Source organism: Amblyomma maculatum, chromosome 8, assembly GCF_055883805.1.
Source record: "Amblyomma maculatum isolate TAMU_Amacu chromosome 8, ASM5588380v1, whole genome shotgun sequence".
NCBI lineage: Eukaryota > Metazoa > Arthropoda > Arachnida > Ixodida > Ixodidae > Amblyomma > Amblyomma maculatum.
Window position 1 is genome coordinate 100,996,905 of NC_139351.1, and position 22,625 is coordinate 101,019,529.

General features: G+C 46.3%; 1 protein-coding gene across 1 annotated transcript in view; it reads right to left on the bottom strand.

The window, feature by feature from the left end:
- LOC146181991 (uncharacterized) overlaps window positions 1-16,682 on the bottom strand; it is a 105,521-nt gene extending 88,839 nt beyond the window's left edge. Inside the window, exon 1 of the mRNA XM_084576992.1 lies at window positions 16,563-16,682. The gene's annotated coding sequence lies outside the window, so the exon portion shown is untranslated. The remainder of the gene's footprint in view (window positions 1-16,562) is intronic.
- Window positions 16,683-22,625: the final 5,943 nt, after the last annotated feature.

Consider the following 22,625-nt stretch of genomic DNA (forward strand, 5'->3'; position numbering starts at 1 on the left):
TCGCCCTCCTGCTGATGCGTATACTGCGTGTCAACTGTCGAGTTTCGTTCGCTATCTTGCAATCTTCGGCGAAGCTCTGGCTCGGCGTCATGGAACAAAGCGCACGATCATGTCTACCTGATAGTGGCAGGTATGCTGAATGTTTGGTGTGCTTAGGGGGATGGAACTTTATGTGGCGAGCGTCGTGACGAGCTCTTTCGAAGCGGAGGCTCACTAACGTACGATAGGTAAGGTGACTGGCACGCACATGCTTGAAGCGTGAATTCCACGGTTGCAAAAACGCGTTACCAAGCGTTCGTTGGCGCAGTGTGCTGAGCAGGAACTTGTGTAATAGAGAAATTCCATGTTCTCGCCAGCGTTTTGCGCCAAATAACTTTATTTGGTTTTGCTTATGAGTGTTAGCAATAAAGCAACTTGGGCTATAAAATGAGGGTTTCATTTCCCCCCCGCACGCGGCGGCTTGCTTTAGCCTCCATCGATGTTGAGAAAGATCGCCGCTGCGGCGAATGTGATTCTCAGAGTGCCTCAACCGGAGTACCAATTAATGTTTGAACAGTAGTCGGGCATCTTAACCACTCAAAAGCTTTTGTCAGCACTTTCTCGTGCTTCTTTACCTTGAATGCCCCGCCGTGGTGGTGCAGTGGTAAGACGCCCGACTACTGTGCCAGAGCACTCGGGTTCGAACCCGACCTCAGCGGCTGCGTTTCGATGGAGGCGAAACAAAGAGGCGTCCGTGTGCTGTGCGATGTCAGCGCACGTTAAAGAGCCCCAGGTGGTCGAAATTACTCCGTAGCCCTCCACTACGGCTCCTCTTTCTATCTTTCCACTTTTACTCCCACCTTCTTTCCTTCCCTTACGGCGCGATTGAGGTGTCCACAGAAGACAATTGAGACAGTTACCGCGCTTTTCCCTCTTTACCTTGAATTGCTGCATGGCGAATTGCCCATTGAAACGACGAATTTAATAAAACAGCCTTATTGCAGATTCTTCTTTCTTTCAAACTAAGAGTACGAAAAGTGGTCCCTGGAGGCGCTTTTAATGAGTCTCAAATTAACAGAAAGAACAACCCTAATTGTTCTCTAGTGTCACCATCAAAATATATCCCTAAAAGACGCGCGGTAGTTTGTGGAACAACGAGTGAGCTTCAGCCGTCCAAATTCACCATTCTTTGGACTTCCGAAAGTATACAATAAAATAACAAAAAACAAATAGAAACACAGCCTTATGTGATTCTGCAGCAGTGCTGCCCTACGGCGAGCAGCGTACTCGCTCTTTCTTTCTTTCTTTCTTTCTTTCTTTCTTTCTTTCTTTCTTTCTTTCTTTCTTTCTTTCTTTCTTTCTTTCTTTCTTTCTTTCTTTCTTTCTCCTCCTCTTCCTCCCACCCTCACCCTGAGCATAGATCGGCGCAGGAAACTTTCCTGCATATATAGCACAAGTGTTTCGCGCGCTCTTCGCTTCCCGCGCATGTCGCATGGTGTGGCACGAGAAAATTGATATCCGTTTTCCTTGTTCGCTTCTAGTAGTCGGTTAGAAATGGAAGTTCCAATTCGCATTACACTGCTGGCCCTCGGGGAAGGAGGCCGTTGCAGGCGAAATCACGAAGCGCTACCACAGCACAAGCAGCCCGTGCGACAGACCGATACGGCTAAAAGGAAACTGGAAAAAGATGAAAGTAAATAGACAGCCGAGGCTCCTCAAGCGCGTAGCGGCAAGAGAAGACGAAACTCGGGCGATCGAGCCTCGGCTCTGGTCTCTCGCGAGCGGCAAAAAAAGGAAGCGGCGTGCGGCAACAGAAACGTGGTCTCAAAAAATCGGAGAGAGAGAGAAAAAAGAGAGAGAAAAATAGAAGGGGGAACAGTGCCTTAGGTGTTGTTTCAACCGGGCGCGCGGGTTTCCATTACGAGGTGAGAAATTGAAAGTTTAGCACAGTCCGCTGCCCGGATTGATGCACGCTGTCCGAGACAGCAGATCCGCCAGGAGGCAATTGTCAGCCTCCTTCTTCGCCCAGCCCCCTTTCCCCGGTGGTCGTACCGAGGCAAAGTTTTTAGCATGGAGCAGGAAGGGCGAGACTGTGACTGCAGCGCTCCCTGGATGCCATTTGCGACACCAAAGTACATCGCGCTCTAGGAGGCTATTTCCTTTCTTTTAGTGCGAGCTTCTTGCACACAACATCGCACTTTATAACAATATTATGCGGTTTGATTCCCATCCTTGGAAAACCCAGTGTGACCCCTATATGTGCGTGTACTTCGGGTCTTCGATGTTCGAAGTTGTCGCATGTCATTGCGATCAACGGTGCGGGCACATGTCTTAAGGAAGAAGAAAGAAGATTGAAATGGCGGAGGGGACGTCGCGAATACGCCCGATGCTTATGTGACGCTCCCCCCCCCCCCCCCCCCCCACCCCACCAAATATGCCTGCGCAAAAAGACACATATGTAACACGAATTTAAACCGGTTCAAAGACAATATTTGGCTATATTTAACCTGACTGGTGTTTAAAAAATGCACGAATTAAGACTGCCTGTACGCTTCAGTATCGTTATCGCAAAGCACTGAGCCGAAAGCGGTAGTGAAGGCTGTAGTAAGGAAAGTAATATATACTGTAGCACTTTTCAAAATGAACAACTTTAAACTTTCGGGGGTTCGAATAAAGTGGAGAAATCCCACGCGGACAAAAACTGAGTAACGGTAACAAAAGGTTGCCTGTGGTTTGGCTCTGGTTAGCCCTAGTGAACTGCGAAAGCAACGGCTGCATGGCTACGCTTGTGTTGTATAGCTTGTGGTTAAGCGTTTGGTTTAGCTCTATTGTATAGACAAGACAAACTGTTCAGGTAACGACTAGGCTTTTATTCTATATACCAATGATGACGCTGCGATAATCAGTGAAGCAGTGGGACTTGGCTTCCACTCTGCTGACGACGTGCACTGTTTCTGCCGAGGCTATGTGTAAAACCAAGTCTAAACTGCTTCCTTAATGTGTGGTGGTTTGAGGTTGGTGCTGGCTTAACTCGAGTAGAAATCGCTCCTCTGCAGGCTGAACGAAGGTGGAGTTCCTATCTTTATTAAAGTACCCGTCCCGACAACGAACTCCTTTTCAGTTAAGCATTCCAGTAGCAAGAACGTTCAACGCATGCCGTTTCAACGCTGGCCTAGGATGATATATACACCCCGGTTACTACACCCTCGTCTCGCAGTTTTACACAGCGACGGCAGCGACATCGATGGCGGCGCCATCTGTTGGAGCGCGTTCCGTTGAACGCATCAAATTTCACCGGTGTTTTAGGTGGTGGTGGTAAAGGCGTTTGTTGCATTTATACATGGGGGACACTTAAGCTCCACCTTTAAGGGTATGACGCGATAGAGCAGGCTACCAGCCCACATATAAATGTGAACGGGCCTTAGTGGCCTACAGGGGTTACGTGAATACCAGGGTCCTGGCAGGCTGACTCTGACACAACCATCCCATATGAGACGAGAGACCCAAGTTGGCAGCTCCTGCCAGTCTGTTTCGTTGCGCCTGACATTTGTGGCTACGGCAAACGAGCATACGCGATGAGCCGAGCTGGCTGGCGTAGTGTTGCTTTTGCAACAAAAACGCTGGTTATATTCAGACAAGGTTACACACGTCTCCTTCTAACGAAGTCTCTTTTCGCATTGCCCTGCCCGCTCTCTTTCTCACTATCTCTCGGCCAGATGTTCCTGTGAAGAACTCGCAACCCCACGTGCGCACAGCTTCATCGTCGCAGGTTCGGGCCACCACGTTTCTCTCCACTGCGTTGCACCACACTGGCTCCTGCTGTTCCTGAGCGCGCGCGCCGGTCGTTCCAGGAAAGTGGGCCATGCCGTCTTTGGTGTGTAACCCGAAACCTAGGATTTTTTGCAATTGTTAGTTGTTGGATGTTTCTCAGTTGCTGCCGTCTCTGAGTTATGACAAATTCACTGACATTATATCGCACGCTGACTGAAGTGATATCATCAATGAATCTAGCGCTAATACATCATACAAGAAATTTTCCTGAAACCTTACTGGTATCATTACTTCTTGTACTACTGTTTCCTCTAGCGTTAAAGGTTTTTCCGTCCCACGAAATCCTTGGATTACCTAAGGCATCTTACACTGCATACGAAAAAAAAAATATCTTTCACAAGAACCTAAATCGCAGGCGTTTAAGATGACCCTTTCAAAACGATTCAAGACGTATTCCCATCACCTATCTGCGGTGATGAAAGCAGCCAAACGTAGTTACTACCAAGATCAAGTTATTAAAATGGCAATAACAGTCAGAAGAACTGAAAACTCATCAAAGAATTCCTAAATCAGTCTAATTCACAGCTCCCCATTACTATTATTGGGGACGGAGCTAACGCTTTTTTTTTTTTTTTTTCAAATCCCGCTGACATCGGTAATGCTTTTAGCTCACAGGTTACTCTGCATCTTCATCTAACTGTCCTCGTTTCACTAGTTGTCCTCGTTCCTTCTATCTACGCCCAACATCACCTGAAGAAGTGTGCCTTGTTCTAACGTCAATAAAAAATTGTGGTCCTGGGCTAGACAACATTCATCCTTGGAAGATCAAACTCGTAGCGCTTATCATTTCCTACGTCCTTGCACATATCATTAATTCCATGTTTAGTAGTGGCATTTTTCCTGATCAAGTTAAGCGAGGCAAAATAGTACCCATGTTTAAAAAAAGGCGACCGGAATAACATGGCAAATTATCGTCCAATAACAATGCTACCTTTCTTTAGCAAAGTATTTGAGAAACTTGTGGTAACCCGCCTAATGAACTACTTCATGAAATTCAATCTTCTTACACCTCATAAGTTTGGTTTCAGGCCAAATTATTCTACTTACCTTGCACAAATTGAATTGACGAATTTTATTAAGCGATCATTAGATAAGGATAACTTTGCTGGAGTAGTATTTGTTGATTTTACAAAAGCATTTGATACCATTAACCATAACATTCTTTTTCAAAAACTGGAATCTTTGGGAATTTGTGACACCCCTTTAACTCTAATACACAGCTACCGCGTTGACATACTTCAAGTTGTTCGATATTCTAATGCTATCTCTAAACCAGCCGTTATTAGCTGTGGTATTCCCCAGGGGTCCATCTTGGAACCACTCCTTTTCCTTATATATATTAATGGCCTTCCAAACTGCCTCACGAATTCTAACTGCATACTCTATGCTGATGACACCCTTATATTTACCAGTGATATCGATATTTATAACCTTGCATCTAACTTAGGCAAAGATCTTCGTCGTATTGGATTGTGGTGCGAAAAAAATTTACTTCAGATTAATCCTCGGAAAACTAAATTCATGGTTTTTCAATCCCCCAACACAAAAATATACATACCTCCAAAGCTTCACTTTAATAATCATGTTATTTATGTATCAGATACTGCCATATTTCTTGGAATCGTGCTTGACTCTAACTGAAAGTTCGACGCGCGCACTAAATATATAACTTCTAAAACTGCATTTGAAATTCGCGTATTAATTAGAACACATAATTGTTTTCACCTGCATATTCTTTGCTCTCTTTATTGTTCTTTCATACATAGCCATTTCACTTACTGCTGATCATCGTGGGGAAATACAACACTGTCCTTTCGTGCCTTCGTCATCTGTAAAATCAAGCCACCCGTATAATCACTTTTGCCCCATTCAGATCGATCACTTTACAAGGATACGTTAATCTAAACATTCTTCCTCTCGACCTTCAACTTAGGGCTAACTTATCTCTGCTTATATATCGCGTTCGTAAATGAACTCAAATTAGATTGATTCGACCCCCTTCTCTTTTCAAACAAAAACATAACAAGATTTTCAGAACATAAGAACCTACTTCTTCCAAAAATTCGCACTAATGCCACTGACTTTCATAAATGCATATTGTACTTTTTTTTTCTTTCCAGGAGCGATTGCACGGTTTATTATATTTTGCAATCCTCCAGTGCGGCCTTAAAAAAAACCGCCCCTCCTTTCGCATCGCTAATGGCATACTTTCGGATTATGTCTCTAGATGACGCCACAGTGTTTTGAATTTTTTGGATGAAGCGGTTACTCGGGCCCACTAAAGCTTTCGCCGACATTGCGTGCGTTCTTTGGCCGTAAGAGCTAAATTTTACGCGCAAATACCTGGTTTGCTCAATTAGTAACACTATGAATGTGATGGAACGGGGTGAAGTCTTTACCGATGTTGATACCAAGGTGCTCCTGTGATTCAGCTGATGGGATGGGAATAGTGCTAATTTTGAAAGTATTATTGTTTTGGAGGCGCCGGTGGTGAAAAGAGAGAAGGGATGGTACTGTTCAATGTCATAAGCTAGACGTTGCACTATTCGATGCGGACAAGATCTTCTTGAAGGATGATGATGTCATTCGGGTTTATTTTGCTATAAATAACAGAATCATCCGCAAAGGGTCAGACATTAGACCTGATGTTAAAGGGTAACTCACTAATGTAGGTGAAAAATAGAAAATGACCTAAGACGGCACTTTCAGGAACTCCAGAATACAAATTTAAGCTCGGTACCCTGCCGAATACACCTGCAACATACTTTGAACAAGCCCCGCCGGGGTGGCGCAGTAGTTACGGCGCTCGACTACTGTTCCCAAGGATGCGGGATCGAATCCCGGCCACGGCGGCCGCTTTTCGCTTCGGTGGAGGCGAAAAGCAAGGCGCCCGTGTGCTGTGCGATGTCAACGCACGTTAAAGAATCCCAGGCAGTCGAAATTTCCGGAGTCCTCCACTACGGCGTCTCTCATAGCTTGAGTCGCTTTGGGACGTTAAACCCCGCCAGCCAACCTTATCAACCAGTAAACGATATAGGCGCAAGTCAGTGCCCCCCCCCCCCCCTTTATTGTAGGTGCGATGTCAATGCACGTTAAAGAACCCCAGGCAGTCGAAATTTCCGGAGTCCTCCACTACGGCGTCTCTCATAGCCTGAGTCGCTTTGGGACGTTAAACCCCACAACCCAACCCAACTTGCTGTGGGGAGCAAACTGCAACTAAGAATTTATGCGTTGGGCGCCTATGAGGAACTTTGTTAAATGATCATCATGAAGTACAGGAATGGGAGATCTGTGGGAATGATGCGATCGAGGAATGCATGCATATCACGAAGGAAAATAACTAGTAGCGTGTCATAGGAACGAACTTTACAAAAGCCGTGTTAGTTTGGATGACAGAAGTTACTAGATAATAATAACTGGGCAGTATGCGAAAATATTGTACGTGCCATGATTTTACAACAAACACTGGTTACTGAGATTGGTCGATAAGTTAATTAGGGTAAATTGGTTACCTCTCTTAAAGACTGGTTTGATTTTCCCTATCCGCAAGTCACGTGGTAGTGAGTACAAAGAAAGCGACTGCAGAAAAGTTAAAGAAAACATGATACTACAAAGGACTGGCGTTTTTCAGGAGTTTAGCATTGATGTCGTCAACACCTGCGGATGAATTCTTTGGCATTTCTATCATTCTAGCAATTCCGCACGACTCAAATATAATGTATTCATAGGTTCAAGTTCATTGCTCTGAATGATGACCCGAATAATAATGTTTTCTTACGTTCAATTTCATTAATCTCAGTATGAACAGATTAAGCTCAAAACACAATGATTAATTGTTTTCTTCTTTGCTACACCTTAACGATACGAGTACGTTCGATTACCACGGCTCCTAAGAAGGTAAATCCTATTGTATTTCTATTTTATTAAACCATTTGGTTTGAAAAGAAATCAATAGGGCCCCAGTCTAGAATTCTGTTTCGCTCTGCTCGCCTGCCGCCTACTAAATGTTCCACATAATTATAGAAAATTCAGCGCAACATAAACACACACAAGAAAGGGGGACACTACGGGCGCTTACTACAGCTGTTTAATCAATTACAAGTAATACACATATACAGCCCTCTCGGCTAAAGTGCACGCGTGCAACATTTCAAGGAGAGGCATCAATCCAATTAAAGAAAGCGTGACAGCTCAGCGTCATAAAGGAATGCCGATATATCATTGATACATTTCGAACCTGCTTGTTTTATATAGAAGGCTTCTAAAGTTTCACGACCCTTCTGATGCCTGCCTCTGCCCAGGATCCTTACGTCGCGGAACCATGGCACAGAACTGATGCAAGCCTTACAGTGAAAAACAAGTCACTCGCCCTCATTATTTTCAATGTTTTTTGCGTGTTCCCTATGTCCCCTTTCTTGTGTGTGTTTGTGTTATGTTGAATTCCCTGTAATCATGTATGACAACCAACTAGCTCAGCAGTTATCTCTCTTAAGGAAGGTACTAAATGTTCTCACACTGATTGCATCCCCCTCATCCTGGTTTGCAATTTTTGTTGCAAAACTCATTTGTACACGTGACACGTGAGCTCGCACGCGGTGAATAGCAGCATCCACCTTCCCCATCAAAACATATAAAAATCGCGCTTACGATGAGCGAAACGTGTTGAATGTAATGGTTCCGGGTGCGCTTGCATAAGGTCGACACCGCATGGCGCACTTGAACGTCAGCGCCGCTGTTACTATACAGCGTGTTCGGAAACGTGCGCGCTCGCTGCGCAAGCCGCGGGAAGCCACGCCTTCAAGAATCGCAGACAGGACATTGAAACAGGCCAAAGAAAAAAAGAGAGCAGAGTCGTCGTTGTCACTCGGCCAGCAAAAGCAATCGGCAACCATGTCACAGCATGGCTGCATTCTCCGCTTACAAAACAGATCGACTGGCAGAAATTTTCGACGGCCGAGCAAGACGCTCGCGCGCTCACGGGCGCGTGAATGAGTTGCCCCGACACACGAGCACCACGTCGACTGCGAGCAGGCGACAGTGCCGGTACACACGCGAGACAGTCACTCGCTGAGCGCACAATGCTTCGGCAAACACAGCCGCGCTCGACGGCAGGCGGACACAATGGCATTGGGAGGCCTTCAAAAGATGAGGGAGACGAGCGCGATAACAAGTCAGCTCGAATCGGATCACGGTGCCATTAACAGCGATGCACTCGAAAGAAGCCGCCGCCGCTGCCCTATACCGCTGAGCGTGCTAATGAATGCCTCTTCGCTCCGGCTACGAAAAAGGAGCGCAGAGCACTCAAAATCACCCCCTTCCCCCTCTTTCCTTTTTTTCATTTCTTGTTCCGAGTCCCAAACACCCCATGCTTCGCTTGTCTCTTTCATATTTCACATTTTTATTACATCTCTCCTCGGCGGACCATCTCAACCCCCGTGGCGCTTTTTGCCGGTGTTGGGCGGCAGGCCCGTGGCGAATCTCGCGCGTTTGGAAACGGAGCCGCTCAGGTTCCCCTGCGTTTGGGGAAGCAAAAGGTTCTATTGTATCCCTCCTCGCCTCAACTCAGCGCGCGTGGTGGGCACATTGCCTCGGGCAGCGGCTCCCTGTTCGTGGGAGCATCCTGGTCGAGTTACGGCCGACCGTACACACAGCGCTCCGATCTCTGCACCATGCTGTTAGCACACATATGTATATAGGCGCGGCTCGATGGGTCTATATAAAGGGCTTCCGACGCTCGCGTCGGCGACTGATCAAGACAACACTCTCGTGCAGCAGATAGATACACTGGAACGGCCTCTTGCTTCTCTGAGTAACACTCTCACCTCTCCTCCGTGAGACCCCCTCGTCATCTTATCAGTTATCACCCCTGCATCACAGCTGTCTTACATGCTTGTGCTTTTATTAACTGTGTTTCACCAACAGGGCTCGACCTCTTTCATCTCTTTCCATTCACTTCTTCCACTCCTCGGCTTTATAATAGGCTCATTTTACGATCTTTTTTTTTTTTTAATTAAGGCTTTACAGTTGATGTACATCGCGACATTTTTGCGGTGCACTTGCTGATTTTTTTTTTTTTGAAGGGAGGGAGGGGGGGGGGGGGGCGCTTCTCACTTCCTTTTTCATCGAGTGCCTACCAGCCAGTACGCAACTGAGGAGCAGAGAGATATAAAGAGAAAGAGAGAGGGAGTGCGTGCATATGGGCGTTGTTAAGCCGCTGAGAGATGGGAGTCATACAGGAACGGTTCAGAAGTTGCGTTTGTTCAACATGCCCTCAAAGCTGGGGTGGCTGCACAACAATGAAATCGCAAAGCGGAAAAAAATATTGAGTATCCGAGTCGACGATGTGCATGGAGCATAGTTATTGAAATGGTTTTCTTTGACGAAACCTCTGAAAGGAAAATGGGAGAGGACCAGTTGGGGAAATCTCGCCAACCTTATTTTTCTTTCTTAAAGCGGCCTACAGAGCGCGGCGTTTTCATTTTGGTGATTTGATGGATTCATTACGAAGTCTCGTGTGTGTGCTGTTCAGCAAGGAAGTGAATTATTCGCTATAATTAAGTGAAGCTGCTACTCGTGAAGAACAAGAGATCGTAAGATACGTCGCATAAGATTTGATAAGCTGTGATTAGATTTGATACAATGACACGGCTATTTCAAACACTGAGTTACAGACCTGAACTGCGTTTTTTTAGCGGGCAAACCTTCTAAGTATGCATTAGGTCGTGCATATGGGCTAGCAGGCCTTGAAGGAAAAAGCGTTTTCGGTGCTTATAGCTTGTAGGAGTAGGACAGTATGCGGTGATGGCTTTTCACGGTGTCTGGGAGGGATGATTATTGAGCGATAATAGGCGTGCGAAACCGACATTCTAGTGGAAATTAAGAAGAAGAAATGGACATGGGCAGGACATGTAGTGCGAAGAGAGGATAACCGATGGTCGCTTACAGTAACAAACTAGATTCCAAGGGAAGGAAAGCGTAGCAGGGGGCGGCAGAAAGTTAGGTGGGCGGATGAGATTAAGAAGTTCGCAGGGGTCAAGTGGAGGCAGCTAGCACAGAACCGGGTTAAGTGGAGAAATATGGGAGAGGCCTTCGCCCTGCAATGGTATAATCAGGCTGATGATGATGATGATGAGGCGTGCGAAATGAAAGCGGCACCGCGAGTGTCGGCCGGTTAATATAGGCTCGTTTGTTCCAATGTAACAGCGCGAAGTCTACACAAAAACCACATTGCGCTTCCGCACCCTGTGCTTGCATAGCATGACTGATTGTGTGGAACTGCGCGGTGTGCCATTCTTCACCTTGAGGCCCGTTTGAAAAGCCAGAGAATGGTCAGTAAAACAGGGACGATACAGAACGACAGGCGCAAACTTCATTCTTCGCTGCGGTGGCTCAGGGCGCTCGACCAGTGAACCCAACGAACCAGGGCCGAATCCCGTGGCCGTTTTTCGAGGGAGGCTAAGAGCAAGACGCCCTTGTACTACGCGATTTCAATGCACGTTAGAGAGCCCCAGGTGGACGAAATTATCCGCGAAGCCCTCCACTATAAGGCGTAGCCCGAGTCACTTGGCGACGTTAAAACCTATCTATCATAACTAGTAGGGGTGCGCTAACAAAACACAGAAGAGACGATACACGACGACGAAGACATTTAACTTCATTTACACGCTCAAAAACTGCAATGAGGATGTGTAAAAAAAAAAAAAAAAGGAAAAACTCTTTTTGCGCTTTCGTTTCCTTGGTGAAGAAAGTTAAGTTGCAGTTTTATTCAGCTTTTTTTTTATTCGTCTTTTTTTATTCGAGGTTTTAAAATTAGGCATAACATATGCCACCTTTCTTCTTGGTTGTAACACGAAACCTAGTTTAGTTACAGAAGTTACAAAAGCACTTTTTCTTCGTGATTATAATAGGAAGCTCCTCGGATCAAGTATTGTTCAATAAGGCATTTCAGAAGGTTGTTGCCTGGTGCGAGGACTGGCAGATGGCGGTAAATTTTGAAAAAAAAAAAAAAAACTGTTTATATGTGTGTCACTGTGTGTCAGGTAAATTGTGTCGTTTATCAGGATATTGTCTAACGATCCGATTTAGTGACATCACGGCGCCACTGGAAGTCTTTGGCACTAATTCGATCATTTCAGATAAGTTTGCCAATGGCCTGGCTGACGCGACATTCGGTTTATAGTTGCGAATTTATTCTGCTGCAAAAACACCGCTCAAACTCAGTTTAATTTGGCATGAACGATGAACACAACACATGAGGTTTTCCTATTGATTTCTCTATCCACCACCACACGCCGTGGTGCTGGTTGCCCGCGTGAGAACGCGGCTGCCGTATATCGATGGAGCCGAACTGCAATGCACCCATATGGACTGTGCAGTTAAAGAATCCCAGGCGCTTGAAGATGCCATGGAACCCTGCAGTCCGACGTTCTTCGTATCCCATGTCGATTTAGGACGTTAATTGGGCCATCTACACTGCCATCGATCCGGCACCGCCATTTTATATCAGAAAGTATAAGTTGTCGTGGCCTATGTCTGATAGCAGCTGTGGGCCGAAATGCTAGTCATGGGAAAGCCTCCAGTGCCTTGAATGCGACGCCATCATTTCTGTGCATAAATGACGGCTAGAATATACAAAGGAGAGAGGGAAGGTTTGTATTTCTCTTGCTATCTGGCAGAGAATTTCCGTCTTCTTGATGTCGCTTAGGCATAGGGGCCGTGCGCAAGTGCGATAGAGGGGACCAGCGCGAAGCTGCAACATTTCGGCAGGAACAATCCCAATAACATTGAAATCACCGTATGCTGTCTAACACGGTACGATATTTCGCAAAAACAAAAAATGCTGCGATCCCTAACACGTCACGGTGTCACGTAAACGTTCATCATTTTCGTCACATCCAACCTGAAACGTAGATTCAGCGTCAGCGCATTAATATCGATTGATTGGCGTGGCACAGTCGGCGAACTCGGCGCGAGCCTCCCGAAAAAAAAAAAAAAAAAAAAAGTGGGAAGCGCTTGGCACCACTAGACCAGCACAACGCGACGAGCGAACGCGCGGAACAAGAACAGCCAGAACGACCCAGTTTAGCGCAGTGCTGTCGGTGGAGTTTGGCTCGGAATTACAAAAACGTTTTGCCAATCCATTGGTTGTCTATAGATTTTTAGAAGTCAGCTCTTAGACATTTATCTACGGACATGAAAACAAGCATTGTTCTAAATTTGCATAATGTTCAGAACAATTTGTGCATGCGGTGGAAACGATCTGGCAGGAGTAAGCAGTGCAATTCAATCACCCCACATTACACATCCTCCTCCCTCAACGTGGCGGGCATGGTTAGCATTTGACCAGCTGAATGATCAGTTGGCCTTGGTGACCCTGGCCCAGAACATTCTTGACGCTTAGTAATGCGTTTAATAAAGTTGTTTCCTCCTCCTCCTCCTCCTCCTCCTCCTCCTCCTCCTCCTCCTCCTCCTCCTCCTCCTCCTCCTCCTCCTCCTCCTCCTCCTCCTCCTCCTCCTCCTCCTCCTCATTTATCTACGCACTGTGTATATACAAAAGCAAATGAAAATTGCATAGACTTTAGTCTATGAATAATCTATACACCCGCTATAGATAAATGAAAAGGAAGATAACCTATACGCTTTATTCTACAAATGATCTATACACAGCAATGCACAAATGCAATATAGGTGAAAACAGAGTATAAAAGTTCATGTCTGTCGAAATTCGTTGTTTAGATGAAGACTCACGCGTAACGTATGACTTTTGTGGTTAACGCAATACTAAATTCTACCTGTCCCGGCGATTCCAGCAACTTGCGAGCAGTGCGCACGCATCACGGGACTAGCTCGTGCGAGAACAGTACGTGTCGTGTGCAAGCATGAATCGCAGCCCGCGATGCATGTTAAAGCACTCGGTGATAATCACATTGAGAACAGCGCGACAACGCCGAACCTTGATCGGTGGCAGCAAGTGAAACAGCCTCGAGACCACGCGGCTTTCCATCGCCGCTCTCTGGACAGCAACAAAGAAAGAGAGGCGAAACAGTCGGGAATCGCAGGTGGCAGGGACGCCTCTTCGCGGTTTTCGGCGTCGATGTAGCCGCCTCGCTGTATAATCACAAAACAGCCACCGCGTCTGCGGCAGTCTGGCGATGACAGCGCGGGGCCGCGACGGAATAATCCGCTGCCGTGGAACAGCCACGCGGGTACACGTCCACAGACACGCCCGGTCGCGACGCTAGCCCCGAGTGCTTGTCTCGTTTCATCGCGTTTCCACAGCGACACGCGGGATGTTGCCTCGGCTCTGGCCGAAATGAGAAACAACCGGAACAAGCAAATACTACAACGAAAACGTCCGCCACGTGCGTTGGTCGCGGTTCGGTGAGGAATAAATGCTGCAGTCGCAAAATGAGGGGGTCGGTGAGGAGACGCCAGTCTATACAGCAGGAGGAGCTTGCCGTCGATACTCAGTTACTGCGAAGAGCATCGTTCGAGTAAACCTTCCTCCCTGGAAGCTCTGTACAAACGCTCGATTTTAGATTACTGTCACGCAAAGACCTGGGGGTATGTAGTGAGGCCGTGGGCGGCGGAGTGTTGGGACAGGAGCACTAACACGGTCAGCAATAGCTTTCGAGGAGCTCTCCATAAGCACTTTGAATGGAACAGGGCAAATGAGGGGCTTAAAAAAATCCTGTTGTTGTCAGTTGCAGTGGTGATCAAGTACGCCGTAAATATGACACAAATGCCACCGCTAAATCCCGCCTAGTCGAAAAAATGGCTCTTCATCGCAGTTTCTATAGAGGTTTCAAAAATCATTTCTCCACGTTGGTGTAGACCCGAAAACATGTTAGCCACAAGCCGCAAAGACTCGCCCGCCAGTTATGCCTTATACTATGGTCGCTACTTTTCAGTTTTGTTTCTCTTCTTTTTGGTCAGCGCCGATGGTTTATAATGGTTGGTTGTTTGTTTAATTTAAAAAAAAAAAGAGCATATTTGAACAATGCATGTACTCCTTCCTGTAGCGAAAACTTTCAAAAAATCTCGCCAAACGCGGCCGTCCGGTTCCCGGGACGTCAGGCATTTGTAAATCCTCGCGAAGGTCTGTAACTTTTCCTCGAAGCAGAGCTTAAATCTTAGCATTCAGTACGATGAGGAGACAAACTGTTTTGCAGAAACTTCAGATTTTAGTAGAGCTTATAAAATCTTCTTAATATACATTATAAAATAGGCATTTACTTCTAAGAGAATATTTGCAGGTACACTAAAACTCAACCGAAAACTTATCATGTGAAAGCCCCAACGCTAATGGGAACACATACTGCGATCAGTGTATTGTCTGATTTGCTTTCAATTAATCCCCGAAGGGTCCCTAGACATTACGTTGCATAGTTGCGAACACTTTACTAATGCTTCTTTTAAATAATGATTCTTCGTTGACGACCTTGGACTGATGACTGAAGCAAGCGGAAGGAGACCGAACCGGGTAAGAAGACATTTTCACTCGGGGCAAATTCTAGCCTGGAATCTCAGTTCGCTAGGCATCTTGCAGCAAAACAAGGATTGATTTGTTCAATAATTAAGAGGCCATATAAACACGGGATTTTAATGGACGACTAAGTCCTGTTTTTTGTTTCGTACCAAGTCGCAGCAATTCGCTTAGGCAGTGCAAAGAAGAAAAAAAAAGTTTTCACTTCATCATAAGAACATTAATTTGCGTTCGAAAATCCCCGAGCACCAATACCACTGCGTTTCTGTTCGTCACTGATAGGGGCTATAAGGAAGAATCAGCCATTTTTATTGCAGAGGCACGGGTCTCACCGTTTGAGCGATACTTTTTGCGTCTCGATTACACAGAGACTATAAGGATGTTCAAGATGAACTATGAGGGGGCGCCCAAAGACAGATTCCTGGATGCCTCAATGAAATGAATGAAACGAACGAGCTAACGAACGAACGAAAGGAAGGAAGGAAGGAAGGAAGGAAGGAAGGAAGGAAGGAAGGAAGGAAGGAAGGAAGGAAGGAAGGAAGGAAAGGAACGAAAGGAACGAAAGGAAGGAAGGAAGAAAGGAAGGAAGGAAGGAAGGAAGGAAGGAAGGAAGGAAGGAAGGAAGGAAGGAAGGAAGGAAGGAAGGAACGCAGGAACGAAGGAAGGAAGGAAGGAAGGAAGGAAGGAAGGAAGGAAGGAAGGAAGGAAGGAAGGAAGGAAGGAAGGAAGGAAGGAAGGAAGGAAGGAAGGAAGGAAGGAAGGAAGGAAGGAAGGAAGGAAGGAAGGAAGGAAGGAAGGAAGGAAGGAAGGAAGGAAGGAAGGAAGGAAGGACTATAAAAGCATCCCTTTGATGAGTGGTGGCAATTACTATACTGCTCAGCTTTTTTTTTCTATACCTAGAATTTTGTTAAATATCCCTCAACAATATCATTATTTTGTTACTAAATTCTGAAGGCTCCGTCTTCTAGAATACAGGTCCGCGAGCGATGGTCTCGCCCGACGAGTGGAAAACAGTCTTTCTTAAAAACACCGGTTTATTCCGGGTCAACAGAAAAGTATTAAATAAATAAGAAACAGCAATGGTCAAAACTGCGCTGAAAACATGCCGTCGAAGTGCTCGACAATGGACTATGCAGAATAAAACGGAACATGGGTCAGGGCTTCACCGCGGCAACACAAAACACACTGCGGCGCGGATATGGCGATTAATAGGGCCAAAGCGTTGACGACGGTACAAAAGCATTGCTTATCGAGTTGCAGCACTCACGCTAACACTCCTAAGGCATTCTTGTAGGCGCCGCTTCTGTCTTTGTCTGGCAGTACCCCGTTCCGTCGTCCGTGTACTACATCCCGCAGGCCTGGGACGCTGCCTGGCCGCCCTTCGCTGGCCGGCCGCCCGGCGAAAAAGCCCCGAGCCATGCTTCCGACGCGCTTATCTACCCTCGGTCTAGCGCTGATAACATTCCACCCCCGCTCCACGCAGCTCGCTCATTGCGTACTCGCGCTGCCCGGGCGGACACCAACAAAAACAGGAAAAAGCGCGCGCGGTTTGAAACACTAAAAGGGGTTGTGGGGCCCCACAATTCTTATTTCTCATCTCTCAGCTTTCAGCCACCAATCTTCCAATCGCCTTTTGCTAACTTGCACTGCAGATTCATTCACCCGACCACTGTTCTTTATACCTAAAAGTTTCAGGGAGAGTGACTGCGCCTGCATCCAGACGGGTATCATCGCACTCGAGTATGTTCAATTGTTTGACGGAATTACGACAAACTGCACATGTATCTTCTTGGTTAAATTTCTATTTTGTAGCTGCGTGTTGTAATACATCCAGATATAGCTTCAAGAAGTAGGGAACTGCTTCTTGAGTTATCGAAGAAAGATTCATCTGCTTTTCCAGTTCGATATATTTCTACTCTGCTTCTTTTCCGTGTACTCCAGGTGTTCCTATCTCTTGATGAAGTACGAAGAGGTTATCATCTACTCGACTACCATTTTTAAACCCCTTCTGAAGTTCTTCAAGTATCCCATTACACTATACGCAGGACGGCATTTTTACTTTCACCACTTACATTGCTAGCCTATATATAACAAATATTACCGTAATTGGTTTACAGAATTTAATTTTCAATCCATCTCTATTCCCTCTGTAAATCAATTTCACTTTACTTTGCCGCCAGCTGTCTGGAGTTTGCTTATTCTTTATGACCGTTTCCAAAGCATTTACCATCTCTTCCGTATCGGCTCGATTGGAATCTCGTCTATCCCTGCGTATGTGCATTTAAGAATATTGGTTTCCACCTTTTTCAGTTCAGGTTGGTAGGTTCTAAGCAGTTTTCTATTTCATTGGCTTGTGTTGCTCCTTCATGTGGGGAGAGTACCCTATCGTCACTTCTACATGACTCAGCTATAATTGACGCAATGAATTGTTTATAGCGTCGCCTTCCTGTAAGCATTTTTCCTAAGTATATAAAACTTGTTCCTGATTTTTTTTTTTTTTGGTTTATCTAGCCAGCTTGTATTGTTTAAGAATTTTATTGTTCCTCTTTTAGTTGCATTGCGAATTTCCGCCATCCATCGATCGGTGGACTGCTTTATTTGATTTGGACGAGGGCCTGTACAATCAGTTTCTTTTGTCGACACGATTCTCATTTTTGGTCTATCCTACTTCAACTTTGGTGCATGGTAGGCATGAGTGGGACGCCTTCGCGGATGCAGTTTTCGTTGCGAAAGCAACACTCCGACAGCCAAAGCGAGGTCTCAGGTAGCCGCAGCCAGGGGCAGCCAGAGGCAGCCAAGGGCAGCCAGGGGGAGGGCTTATGGGGCTTCAGCCCCTCACGAAATATTTTCGTGCTGTAATATACCGCAAACCAAAACAACCACTAGAGCCGGAAACCAATCTTCACTTAATTCTCCAGTATGTTTTTTTTTTTTTTTTTCGCACTCAAAACGGGATTTAGGCGGGAATAAAAAAGCGATAGGTGCATTTAGTTTTCTGAAATCATTCATCGGACCATACAAAGGAGACAAGCCACGCTATCAGACAAGCTGACAAAGCACGCAGAGATGAAATGCGTGGAGAAAAGAACAAAAAACAAAAACTAGGAGGGAGCGTGACGCCACATGCGCAGCCTCCGCTGGCCATACTCGATCTTCTGACGCCGCGGCCATCTTCTCCCTCTCGGGCATCTTGTTCGCGCTGAATCTCGGTGTTTTTAGCCCCTATGTATGCTCCGGTAGAAAGTAAGTGGTCTACTGAGAGTCCTCGTCTGTTCCTAACACTTCAGTTTGTCAGAGTGCAGATGTTGCATTATAATCAAAGTTATAATTAAGCACACTGGATAGAGTGCAGGTATACCTGCACTCATCTGCGGGTCCGTCAGGAAGACTACTTATTCGAACTGATGTTAATTGTATGGCTGAAAATCTGGCGTTTTATGTGTGTTATGTCACGCTTGACCCAAATACTCTTTATTTAATAGTTTTTACTACTGGCGGTACAAAACTGCCTATGCAGTGTATAATGTAGGCCTTAAATTGACGGTACACTTCGTCAATGCTGTTCTGTTCATTTGTGTATAATATCATAAAGTTTCGATATTCGTCTGCAAGGAATGTAAGTTCGCAGACATCGTCTATTTTCGTGGACATTGAGAACGAATAAGGTTTCGAAAGTGTAAACTGCAAATTACCATTTCATGGTCTAAAAGGCCTTTCCCTGTATGAGTAGAGAGATTTAGCACACCGTGATCCGCGATCCGCTACCGTGATCCGCCACCGCGCGTTCCATTGCGCATGCCCAGATCACTTTCATGCCGATAGATGGCGCCACATACTTGATGTCAGCACATTGACCTGGCGCATCGGAACCAATCAGCTTGTGCGCCCCGCCCACGAGCGGTAGAGTGTCACGGTGGCGGATCGCGGATCACGGTATGCTAAATCTCTCTAATGTCAACAGCACCACGCAGATAGTGATCATTTAGAAGTGCCAAGTCCAGAACTGCACCGGATGCTCCAAACGGGTGGCTGTGAAAACTTGCTGAATTAAATTAAACCCAATATAGGAAACCACTATTACGGAGCTTTTCCTGTTCCTGCATCCAGAGCGTTCCAGTCAAACTCGCGAATGTTAGTCTTCTGCCAGAGTATCCCGCCGGACATATGGTTCAACATACATTTAAAAAGAATATGATCTAGGTACGTATTTTCTGTGTTAAAGGGGTGATGCACATGTCCAACTTGTGGAAAATTTTGCACCAGACTACAACTATGGGGACGTCGACCAGGCATGACAGAGTATTTAATCAGCAAAGCAACTCCCCCATCCTTTGATTCTCTCTCACTATTGTGCAGTCTGGCGCGATTTCATGGTCCGAAATGTACAACCAGGTCTCTGTAATTGCAACAATGGTGGGCTTGAAAGACATAGCACAATTTCTTCGAGTTCATAATTTTAATAATAATTTACCCTTTCATGTTGTTGAGAACAGTCAAGGGCGTTGGGGGGAGGGGGAGAGGGGGGTTGAATTTAAGCAATTTCATTAGGTAATTGTCTCACGCGAACACCTGACTTTTTTAGTTTGTCGTACACCATAGAGGCTTTTTTTTTTTGTGGCGGTGTTCTTTAGTTCAATCCCGTAGTTTCTTCCGAATATTTCTCATAGTAAGGGCAAAATCTTCGACGATGGAGTAACCCTTAAGTCTGGTGCAACGTTTAAGAATGCTAGTTTAATTACCTCTGTAGACAAGAGGCTTCAAGATAATCGGCCTAGGTCTAGTGCCACCGTCATCTCTTGGTCTGCTTAATTAGGCGATGAATTATTTCGAAAGCTGCCATTTTAACCTCAAGTATGTCGCCAAATATAGTTTTTGTGACGGTAGCTTGCAAGCTAATGTGGATTCACTCTGCTACTCGTCTATCAACATCATAAAGGATTAGATTCAAGCGCCAGCTTTCTGTTTTCAAGATCGTCGACTTTGTTCGTCACGATAGCAAGGCAACCATCAAATCGCGACTCCCTTGACGCACTCCTTCACCTGTTTTTCGGGCCCGCTAATTTTTTCAAGATTCTTTTTATTGATTCTTGTTTGGTTCCAGCTTCTCTTTGTTAAATTTCAGAAGGTCATCAGCAATCAACTTCAGCTTTTCTGCAATCAATGTATCATTTGAGCCTGCATTCACCTCTATGTCATCGTTCATCACAAACGAATACCTGAGCGAGATAATCGCATTCGAGAACAATTCATATAGTGGCGATGGAAGGAGCTTGCTTGCTTGCTTGTGTGTTTGAATAGGAAAAGGAAAATGGGGAGTGCACGGGCATCGACACTGCCAGCTTGTGGATAGTGGAAGAAGAGGGAGGGGAAAAGGTGAGAAGGGAGGACCGGTAGCACGATGAGCAGATATACTTCGGAATGACATTCCCGTGGGATTTTTTCACCCGTATACGATAAACACGAACGGGCTGATGGTGCTCACCTCAACGTTACTGCCGCGATTATATATGAACCACGACCGGCTTCATATGAACCGAAAATCACGTTATTTGCCTAGCGCACATGACAAAACTCAAGTCTTTCACATCCGCATTTATGGTCTCAAACTAGTAGTCGATACAAAAGGTATAATGCTTGGTTTGGTTTGTTGGGTTTAACGTCCCAAAGCCACTCCGGCTATGAGAGATGCCGTAGTGGATGACTTCAGAAATTACGACCCCCTGGTGTTCTTTAACGTGCACTGACACCGCACAGCACACGGGGATGGTAGTGCTTTGGTTGCCACTCACGTGTTCCAGGCTCTTTCGTCACAGAGACTACGTGAACGAGGGTAGGAAAGGAGAACGATTGCTATTAACGCTGTAGATTTGTGACAGTCGTGACAGTTGTCTCGTCCGTGTCATGTGCGTCGTGGTGTGCGGCCCTTGAGTACCTATCACTAACTATCAATTCTATGATGTATATCAGTTGAGGGTGTATGTCCTGTGCATTCTCTCTATCCAGGAGTGCGGACGTTCTTGGACTCGGAAGCGACCAGAATATGAAATGCCTGGTGGATTGCGATGAACGCTATAATGTTCGCCCGTGCCTTACGCAATCTTCGCTGTCGTCATAGCCACAACTCCCTAAGTTTTATCAGCTTTAGCACACATTGTCGCGTACATGGTTCCTTGTCAATCACAAAACATTCTACTGTATACTTTGCAAGCCGTGAGCCTTCACAAGGTTACCTCACGAACTTTCTCAATGTTCACTTCATCTCCACACTTGTAGCGCTGTTGCTACGGCCGCCACAATAGCTTGACAGCAACCCTCGATTTAAACATGAACCGGCTATATTCAAGGCGGAATCCGGAGAGAGAGAGAGAGAGAGAGAGAGAGAGCTCAGATGGAACTGGCGTGAGGGATAGAGACGAGTTAAACCCAGAACGTCGGGAAGAGCTAGAACGTATGTCATTGCACCTATAACAATATAACCGCTGTACTCTTCCATTCAGAATTATTCCGCGACCCGAAAGACTTGGCGGGGATGGAGGGGGAAACGTCCGGGAGAGGATGCGCTCAGCAGATGCCCGAGGCACACACGCCCGCATTCACATATAGACGAACGAAGACTTTCACATCGCTTCGCGCATGCACACCAAATTCCCATTGTGCTCCAGATGCGCGGGAAGTCATTGATATAAGACCGCGCATTGCGCTCTACACGCAGCAGTGACTCGGCCAGCGATGCCGCAGAAAACCATTGTGTCGCAATCCTCGCTCGACTGCTCGCGCCGACCGCGTGCAGCGTCTTTGCTGGCCTTGTTTCCTTTTTATCTTTGCTGAAAAAGAAAGGAAGTGGTGGCCTGTCGTCCGCGTTGCCCCTCGCAGTCCCAGTGCGCGACCAAGCTCGGGAGACAAGGGGCGTTGTAACTAACGCACGCACGGCCGAAGATCCCCCTTGGCGCTGTCCCGCAGTGCTCCCAACGGGGAAGCCATCTCGCCTGACCGATCAAAGCGCGCCGGTCGGCGCGGCAACAATGTGACTCCGGGAGGCTCCCGGAGGGGAGTGAGAGGTTTGAAGAGGGCGGATCTGTCAACCTCGGCATTATAATCGCCCCGCCACCGGTGCTTGAGTGGCCGTGTGACGTTTCGGTGGCGGCGGATGCCGTTAAGCGAGGAGCGCCATGCCTGTTTGCGGGCGTCGTCGACTCTTTTTGTCCGGGTTGGAGGTCACAGTTTGAGGCTTCGGCTCTGGCAAATATTGATGCGTATTAGATAGATGCCAAGTGCAAAGCAAGAGAAATGTATTTTGTATGCTGTAACAGCACTGGTCAGTGTCAATTCC